This window comes from Gossypium arboreum, chromosome 12 (genome assembly GCF_025698485.1).
Source record: "Gossypium arboreum isolate Shixiya-1 chromosome 12, ASM2569848v2, whole genome shotgun sequence".
Classification (NCBI taxonomy): domain Eukaryota; kingdom Viridiplantae; phylum Streptophyta; class Magnoliopsida; order Malvales; family Malvaceae; genus Gossypium; species Gossypium arboreum.
The window spans coordinates 63,554,278-63,565,386 of NC_069081.1; positions in this window are offsets into that span (position 1 = coordinate 63,554,278).

The window sequence follows — 11,109 nt, forward strand, 5'->3', positions numbered from 1 at the left end:
CTAGTGATAAGAGTGTAAATGAATGAGTGATATTTATGAGAATAATTTCTATGACAAATTTGTGACGGTTATCATTATGTTGCACTAAGACAGATTAGTACAATAGTAGTGGTCTGAATTTGAAAATCCACCAAAAATAGTGGAAATTGAGTTAGAGGCTGAGTAAAATATGAAATTAAAGCTTATCAAATCTAATTTCAGATAGAGGAAACAGTGTAAGCAAAGGAATCTCATATGTTGAGATATACAAATTTTTGTTAAATAGGGTCAGAGTGATCTCGGACTCCCCTGTCTTAACTTTGGAAAATCATTAAAAATTTTACAAAAATGATTATGGGTTATAATTTATATGCTTAAAATACTTAATGAGTCTATTTTCAAGGAAAATAGACAGAAGTGTTATCTGAGTCCCGTTCTATGATATAATTAATTCATAGTGAAGAGAGGTTAGAACTGTCAGACAGCGAAACAAAGGGTAAATTTAAGGAATAAACTGTACTAATTGGCTAGACCAAAAATTCTAAAATTTTATGGTAAAAAGATATGTGAGTCTAGTTTTAGAGAAAATTAACAGTTCTCAATTCGAAGCCCCGAAACTCCGGATACGAATAATTTAGTGATCGTGACTTAGGAAATCAACTTGACTAGACTTTGAATAAATAGAAAGAAATTAAAAATAGCACGTTATCACATTTCTTATTATATTTCATGTGAGCTTACTAAGCGTAAAGCTTACTCCCTCCTTTCCATTTACTTAGTGTTTTCAGGTCGGCTCAGGATTAGAGATCGTCGGAGGCAGCATCACACTATCGAGACATCATCACACTATCGAGACATCATCTTTGGAATATTAATATATATATGCTAGCGATTCAAAGTGAGTGGCATGTATAGGGACTTAGTTTTATGATAGATGTTGTTATGAGTAGCCTAATGTATTGGTTTATAATGATTCATTGTATATAGCCATGAGATGTGGCTTATAATGATTATGGCTTGTAAGCCTATTTATCCATGTTAAGTCCTAATGTTTGTGATGTGGATATGCTTGTTGAAAGTGCATGTTGGTGTATAACATGTGTGTATGATGAATGCTTTGTGACCAATCGAACCAGTCATTGCTATGAGAAAATGCATGATATAGAAAAAAAATGATGATGTTGATTGAACTTGAATGCTCAAGGTCTAATGACACAAATGATAAGTGAATAATTCTAGACTATTAGTAAAGGTGGTGCAATAGTAAGATTAATGGTCATGGATGTTTGCATCTAGACTTAATATTGCACGAGTATACGAAATACATGAATAATGACATGTTAAGGTTAAGAATATATCTTAATGAAGGAGGTTAAAGCATTAAAATGATGCCATGATATGTGTCCTTAATATATGTAATGAATTGTGGAAATTAAGGGTAACACAAAGGCTTGAAAAATAGCCTAAGTGTTAGTCACACAATTAGAGACACGACCACGTGTCTCAACTGTGTGGAGGGCAGGGCCTATCGTACGGGTGTGTGGCTTGGCCGTGTGGTTCATTTTGCGTGATGACGTCATAGTGAGAAAGTTATACGGCCTGAGGACATGTGTGACAGCCCTAATTTGGCCCTAGTTGAAAAGTTGGTTTCGAGACCACAAAATCGAGTCACAAAAAAATAATTAGATGTTATATTCTGTGCTTATTATATGTGAAAGTGCATGTGTGAAAATTTCATGCTTTGATTTTGTCATTTGTGAGTGAAATTATGAAATAGGACTTATGTGAAAATTCTTGAAAATGTGATAGGTTAATTTGTAGTGGCCAAATAAATTGTAGTGCAAAATAGGAGGATTTGCATGTCAAACTTCCCACTTTAGTTATAGTCACCAGCCATGATGGGAATGATAAGCAATATGTGCATTTTATAATATAACTTAAGTATGGTGCAATTAATTGTAACACCCCATCCCCGATACCGTCGCCGGAGTCGGACACGAGGGGTTCTCAGACCAACTCTCATGTGTCACACAGACTATTTTTCACATTTCCAGCCTAGCTGGCAAACTGCGTCCCTGCCACCGTAAAAATCATATCTCGAGTTCCAGAACTCGAAAATCAGTTCTGTAAATTTTCCCTGAAACTAGACTCATAGTTCCATCTACAAATTTTTTTCTAGAATTTTTGGTCGAGCCAATTAGTACAGTTTATTAGTTAAAATCACCCATGTTACAGGGGTCGACTACACTGACCTTCGAGCATTACGACCTGGATATCTTCTCGTACAGAGCTTCAATGCTCATGCCGTTTGTTTCTAATGAAACTAGACTCAAAAGGGAATCTTCACATATAAGGCACGACTTCTAATTCATTCTGGATAATTTATGGAAAATTTTCAAAGTCGAGACAGGGGATCCAGAAACCATTCTGGCCCTGTCTCACGAGAACTTTAATATCTCTCAGTATACTGCTCATATGGTCGTTTCGTTTCGTCCATATGAAAATAGATTCATCAAGGTTCAATTTCATAGTTTATTCACTATTTAATTCTACTTATACTATTTTTAGTGATTTTTCCATCTCACCTCACTATTTAATTCTACTTCTACTATTTTTAGTGATTTTTCCATCTCACCTCACTACTACTGGCAGCATCTGTTACTAAAGCAAACAATGACTATTTCATAATTCTTCCATGGCCAACTATTACATCATACATAATACAAACTATGGCCACCTTATCAAAATTAAGGTTTCTAAGGCTCGTGACTATAGGTTTTAGAATCACACTCAACCGACCACATAGGCCATTTTCGCATGGCTTAAAGTTTACAACCCACAATTCAACAAAACAAAATAGCCTATACATGCCAAACGTTCTCCTAGTTCAACTACGAAGACAATACCAAAGATTTCCAGCGGTGTGATGACTTCAACGACGGTTCCGAACGCATAAAACGATCTGAGTCCAAGAGACCTAAAATGGGTGACAAGAAAACACCGAGTGAGTTTATAACTCGATAAGTCATAAGCATTCAACGACCACCCATTAATAAAGTTATCACAACATGAAACAATAAACGAAGCTAGGTACTCCATCCATATCGAAACTATACCATAATTCCTCGGACCTTTCGGTTCAATCTCATACCAAGTCATACATCCACATTTCAAATTCTATACAATAAGATATTTGAGGCATTTTCACACACCAACTCATTTTCACCACAATCATACAATTGCAATCATCACATAGATTTAAAGCTTACCAAGCTCAACCCCGAGCATGAACATATTGCCTATTCGTCATGAGCTCAAGGTACTTACCCGATCCGCTGTCCGGGATTAACTCGATAATGTCGCACACTCAGTGCCAATTGTAATGCAAGAGCATATAGTGAATCCGCACACTTAGTGCTATATACATTCAGCTCGTACACTTAGTGCTATATAATCAAACTCGCACACTTAGTGCTGTACAATTTTAAACCCGCACACTTAGTGCCAAACTTGTCACCGTGTCCATTTATACCCGCACACTTAGTGCCGAGACCAATACCTTATGCATTTTGCTGCCTTTATACATTCAACAATGGCATCATTCCATACACATACCTTTCCATTTACACATCAACTCATTTAAACACATTTGCATATATATTATGATCATTTAAATCAACACCAAATATATGCTTAATGACTTACCTTGTGTTGGGTAAAATAAATTCCAAGTCGGCTACTCGATGACCTTCGTTTTCCCCTTGTTGGACGCCTCTCCTTTAGGATCTTGAGCTTAAACAATTAAATTAACCCATTCAACCACTTTGTAAAATATTTGTATTAAACATTAAAATTTCATTTCATAGGATACACATGACAAATTCTTATCCTTCTACCCCATGCTTTTGAACTATTCGGTTCACAACCTTAGGCTATCACCCTATTGCCAACTATCCTAATCAAGGATAGTATCACAAGTGTACACCCATATGGCCGAATGTGCAAGATCAAATTCAACACCACCTATGTGCTTAATTAGGTGGCCAAATATACATGTCTATGTTGGGGCCGATTGTGCACTTAATGCATTCTACAATATGGTTACTTGTATTGACTAAATGCCATATTGTTTCTAGTCCAAAACTCGGCTAATGCACATATATACACTAGTACTCAATTACTAACAATTGCACTTCACCTTAATAGCTAGCTTAGCAACCTTGATTTAACATCTAATTGTTCATAACACAATTTAAGCATACTCTTAATTCATCAATTCCAAACACATACATTACTCAATGATTTTTCAAAATTATATTCGGCCTTAGCACACAACTTGCTAGCCGATTCTTCTCCATCTAGCAACTAATGCACATATGAGCTCACTTGTTAGACTCTACTTCATTTAACAACAACCATACTATACTAAACTTTCTTCTAAGGCCGAATTCATGTACCATCTTTAATACTCATACCAAGAATTTTATACTAAAAATTCACACACCATTTACATGAACATTTGACCCATTTTACCCCATATCAATTTACCGAACTCTTCATCTATTCATGCTCTCTTCACCACAACATCAAAACACCAACCAAAAAAAGACAACACCCATGGCGAATATCATCTCCATCAATAGTAAAAATTCAAACCATGGCTAGGTAGAACTTAAACTAACAACTAAAACATGCATGCATCTCATGGAATATCATCAAACATACCTTAGTCTAGCAACCACCATAGCCGATTTTTCCCAAGCTCTTCCCCCTTCTTCCCTTTCTTCTATTCGGCCAAGAAAACCAAAGGATGAACAACAACTTTTTTTTTTTCTTTCTTTGTTTTGTTTCTCTCATACACAGCAAGGGGGGGGGGGAAGCATCCACACTCATTTTTTTTCATTTCTTTACCCATGCTCTTATTTTATTATTTCTAACATCCACCACTAGCAAAACATGTTTAAGACATGTTTTCTTTTGCCCATCTTCATTACCATGGCCGGCCACTTCCTTTTTTTTGGGTAAATTGACATGCAAAACCATTCTTTTGCATGCATGTACTATTAGACCATTGTAAGATTAGCCTATCACCTTTCAACAATGTTTCATATAAGTCCATTTTAATAAATTCACATAGAAATGATCAAATTAGTGCATGCAACTTTCACACATGCATTTACTAACATCATAAACATAGAATATAACTTTTAATTACTTATAAGACTCGGTTTAGTGGTCCCGACACCACTTTCCGACTAGGGTCAAATTAGGGATGTCACATTAATAATGCTATTTTATATCATAAAATAAAGGGTAATAAAATAACAAAATGAAGTAAGGACAAGGTTTGCTCATCCTTGTTCTTCATAGCCGAAAAACCAAGTGAAAGAAAAAAAAAAGGAAAAGTTTGTAAGAAGTTCGGCCATGCATGTAACTAGATGGAGGTATGTTTGATATTATTCTTTGAAATTCATGTATATCTTAAGTTGTTAGTTTGAAATCTACCTAGCCATGGTTCAAATTTTGCTATTTGATGGAGATGATATTCGGCCATGGATGTTATATTTCTTGGTTGGTATTTTGATATTTTTGGTGATGAGCTATGAAGATGGTTGATTTTGAGTGTTTAATAAAAAGGATTGGATGTGAGTGTGTGTGAAATAGCAAATGGCGAGTCTTGGTAATTTCATGATGTATTCGGCCATTTTGTTAAAATGTTATACTTATGTTTAAATTTGGGGTTTAATAGTTATATGATTAGTACGGGTATAGATGACCGAATATGAACATGAAATATGATGTGAAATATAGATGGCCGAATGTAGCATGAATAAAGATGTGAATAAATCGAAGTTATGGAGGTTGTCAATGAAAAATATGAGTTGGATGAGTGTATATGTGCACTAGATACTAAGTGGGAAAATCGGCTATAGTATGAAATGCAAAGAAATTTTGATGTTGAATGTTTTAAACGATTTAGATAGTTATAAATTAAGTTGAAGCTTGGTAAAATTGAAGAATTGTGGCTTAATTGTTTAATGGCAATTGGCTATTATGGTGAAATGCAATATTAATATTTATTTGCTAGTATTTATATGTGTGTTAGCCGAATTTGAACTTGAATAATGATTTGAGCACGATGTATTGTATTGAGATTATGCTTAAGTGAATTTATAGATATGTGATGAAATTGATTGGTGATATACATGTTTAAATAATATGAATGCAAAGAATGTGTGAAAGAGTAAATTGGAAATAAATCTGCTTGGGACAGCAGCAGTAACGTGATTTTGGAAAATCACCATAAATTGTGGGAGTTGAGTTAGAAGCTGAATAAATTATGTAATTAAAGCTTAATGAGTCTAGTTTCTTATAAAAGAAACTATGAAAGCAAAAGAATTTCCGATAATGAGATATTTGAAGTGATGTGGGACAGAGTCAAAATGACTTCTAGATCCCCTGTTCTGTCTTTATAAAATCATTATAAATTGTACAAAAATGGTCATAAGATAAAATTGATATGCTTAGACTCCTTAATGAGTTTAGTTTCAAATTAAATAAACGAGGACATATTTTGAATTCTGTACAATGAGAAATTTGATTCGTAGTGAAGAGTGGTCAGATTAGTCAAGCAGTGAAACAGGGGAACTTTAAGAAAAATCTGGTATTGATTGGCCAAACTAAAAATTATTAAAATTTTATGGATAAAAGATATATGAGTCTATTTTCAGGTAAATTTTATGGCAATTGATTTGGAGTTTCGTAGCTCCATTTATAAATAATTTAGTGACTATTGCTCAGGAAGACAGCTTATTGTGAATTTGTGATTTTGTGGTAAACATTGATAAAAAAAATTTGTTAATGAGTGGCTTAATGTTTTCTTATAAACTTACTATGATCTATATGTGTGAAAGTCGAATATATATATTATATTCCTGAAGTAATGCTTGAATAGTAGAATAATGACTAGTTTAAAATTTTTGAATTTAAGCTCAAGAGCAAATAGGATCAAAGTTGGATAGGGGAAAAGAGAAAGTAATTTAGTAGCCTTTCCGCAACCGTTCAAGTATATCCGAGGTAAGTTTTGAGTAGTCACCTTTAGTATATAATTGATGATGCTTTGATATGTATATATATTAGATGAATTGTGACCTTTTGGTTCTACTTGAATTAAGTTTTGTGATAAATAATTTATGTATATGACTTATAGTCGAATGGTCACTATGGGTTAAGCTTGAATGATGAAATGGATATGTAATATTTATGTATGACTTTTGAACCGAAATATAAATGATGGTGTTCATATGGAGCTTATATCCGAATGTAGCAAATGACTACTAATGTGATATGTTGAATGAGATGTGTTAATATATGATTAAATATGCATGATATTTGATGTGTATCCAAGCTTAAAGACCCGAGCTATATCTTTGGAATTATATCCGGTTAAATCCATGAGCTTCGTCTTTGGTAATATATCTCGTTAAATCCAAAGAAGCTTCGTCTGGAATTATGTCCGGTTAAATCCATGAGCCTAGTGCTGGTATTATATCTGAGCTTAAAGTCCCGCAGCTTAGTGCTAGTAATCGGACTTGGATTTTAAAACCTAGCAGCTCAACGCCGGTGATTCGAGTAAGATTATGAATTCGAATGTTCGAGGTAAACTACTATTGATTATGTATGATACATTATGATGGCAGTGCGTATTATGTACTTGTGACACCCTAATGTGACCCTAGTCGGAGAGTGGTTTGGGACCACAAAACCGAGTCACAAAAATAATTAGGTGTTATATTACGTGCTTATTGTATGTGGAATTTGTATGTGTGAATATTTCGTGCCTTGATTTTTATTAATTAGGTGCTAATTTATAAGAAAGGACCCATGTGATAGGACTTGAAAATGTGATAGGTGAAATTTAAATGGCCAAATAATGCATGAGTTATTGACATGAGGGACTTGCATGTCAAATGGACCACTTTTAACTTAGTGGTAGGCCATCAAGATGGTGGATAGATATTATATACATTTTATGTTAGCATGATAATAGTTAATGGCCTTATGGTATGGAAGAAAAGATAATTAAAAGGAATGGAAGAGTGTTAGAAAAAAAAAAAAAAGATATTCATCCTTATTCTCCCCCCCTTTGCCGTACCAAAAGAAAAGAAAAAGGAGAGGAAATTGAAGATTAAGGCATTTTTGATCACCTTTAAGGAAAGAAAGGTAAGAGTGTGTTCATCTTCCTTACTTTCTTGCACAGTAAAACAAGAGGAAAGAGGAAGGAACTTGTCTAGGGCATTCGGCTATCTTGGAGGTTAAATAAGGTAGGAGTTCATGTTATTTCTATTGATTTTTATGAGAATCTAGCTAGTAGTCAAGCTACTATTGTAACCTATATGCTAATCTAAAAGATGCTATGAACAAATGTGAAGTTTTGCTAGTTAGGATTATTCGGCCAAGTGTTTATGTGGTAGAAATTAAGTGTTAAATGAAATGAAAATGGTATTATATGGGGGTATGTATATTCGGCCATATAAGTAAATATGATAGGTATGATTTGTGTTTTGGAGATTTTTAGGTCATTGAGTTCTTGTTGTTGTGTGTGTATGTGCATGAGTATTCGGCCATGCTATAGAATTCATGATGCAAAATGATAAATGCTTGGTACATTCGGCCATAATGGGCATTAAGATGGTGAAGTTTGAATTAGTTAAATGTTCATATAGGTTGTCTTGATGAAAAGAGAAAGAGAAGAATTAGATATCATATTTGATGATAGTGTGGTATATAAGGGTGTTGAACTTAAATAAGTAATATTCGGCTAGCATGATGAGTATGAAATATTAAGTAGATGAGATAATTGATGGTGAAGTGGCTAATAGGGACTTTTAATGAAATCTATGCTAAGGCCGAATCTATCAAATGCTAAATGTGCTTATGTGTATATTCGGCCACCTAATTAAGCACATAGGTGGTGTTGAATTTGATCTTGCACATTCGGCCATATGGGTGTACACACTTGTGATGTGACATCCCAAAATTGACCCTAGTCGGGATGTGGTTTCGGGACCACAAAACCGAGACACAAAATTAATTAATTACTATTTTCTATGTTTATTGTGCATGAATATACATATGTGAAAATTTAGTGCCTTAATTTCGTCATTTGTAGGTGAAATTTATTAGAAAGGACTTATGTGAGGAAATTGAGAAATGTGCTAGGCTAATGTAAGGTGGCCTATTAATACATGTGGGAAAATGGTTGTCCTTGCATGTCAAATAACCCACTTCCTAAGGTGAGTGGCCGGCCATGACAAGATTATGGGCAAGGGAACATGTTTCCAACATGTTTAGTTAGTGGATTATGTAAGGGAGAATAAAGAAATGGAAAAAAAAAGAAAATGATGAAAAAAAAATGTGTGTGGATGCTCTTTTGCCGTGAGAAACTAAGAAAAAAAGGGGAAGAAAATTTGTTGCTCATCCTTGGGTGCCTTGGCCGAATAGAAGAAAGGAAATTGAAAAAAAAAAATTATTGGTGTTCATCTTCTACCTTAAGAGCCGAAAGTTAAAGAAGGAAGGGGGATATGGCATTCGGTCATCTTAAGCTCAAAAACAAGGTTAGTAATTCATGTTAGATTTTGGGGATTTTAGCTTAACTTAAGTTAGTTACTAAGTTCTTCAATTAGCCCATGCTAAAATTTGGATTTGGGTGGTGAATGAAGCATTCGACCATGGTTGATAGTGAAGAAATTTGATTACCTTCTTCATGTTTGAATGAGTAATTGTGGGTGGGTGAAGTATGAGTTAGCTAAATGTTCATATAGGTGGTTTGGGTGGTAGGAAAAGAAATCGGCTTGTGTGTGTATGTGTAATCTGCGAATTTGAACTAGGAAGTTATTGAGTAATGTTTGTATTTTAAGTGATAGAATAGAGTGAATGCTTGGAATGTGATGTAAATGAATTATAAGTTGGATTAAAGGCTGTTATATTGTCTTATCATTTCTGGGAATGTGCTTTGTCAAAGAAATTGAGGGTTGATGTTTAAGTAATGTAAGTATAGGTATATTCGGCTTGTAGTTTTATAAATGTGATATGAGTGTTAAGTCCGAATGATGTTTAAGTACGAATGTATTTGGATGGATGTGTTTATGAGTATGACTTGAGATAAAATGATATTAGTCATTATAAATAACCATAATTGTAGAATGTGTTAAATATATATATATTCGCCTTAACATAGATATGCATATATCTATAAAGTTGTTAATGCCCAAGTAAGATGTTGGGTTGTGCATGACTAGAGAATATATGTATATATGCGTATGGTGTTTGATAGTTAACCAATAAGTCATATGTACCTCAACCCTATAATATACATGTGTTATATTAAATTGTCTATTTGAATTGGGATTAAATGAATTCAATTGTTCTTAAACAAGCTCAAGAGCTTAAAGGATCGAAGTTGGATAAGGGGAAAGAAAAAGTAATTGAATAGCCGTTGAAGACGTTCGACAACATCCGAGGTAAGTCACTAAGCATGTATTTGGTATTGATTTAAATAGACATAATATCTATGTAATTATGCCGAAAGGAATGATAAATTTATATACATGTATGTATGTGGTGATGAAAGTATTGAATGAAAAGAAAAGAGGTGTGATGTATTGAGTTGTTGATTTCGGCACTAAGTGTGCGAGAAGTAAATGTGTACGGTGACGAGATTGGCACTGAGTGTGCGAGCTTGAAATGTATGGCACTAAGTGTGCGAGTTTGGACTATATGGCACTATGTGTGCGGGCTTAAATCACATGGCACTAAGTGTGCGTGATCGAGTATTAAGCACTATGTGTGCGAACTCTATATATATATTTCCGATTGAATATTAATACGGAAGGGTGACTTTATCGAGTTGAGTACGGACAGCGGAAAAAGTAAGTACCTTGAGTTCATGGCTAATAGATGCTATGTTCATACTCGGGGTTGAGTTGGTAAGTTTTAAATCTATGTGATGATTTCAATTGCATTCCCGTAAATAAAGTATCGTGGAATAGACGAAAGTTCATTTGATTGTATGATTATTGCGGAAATGAGATGATGTATGGAAATGCCTCTATTATTCTATTGAACAGT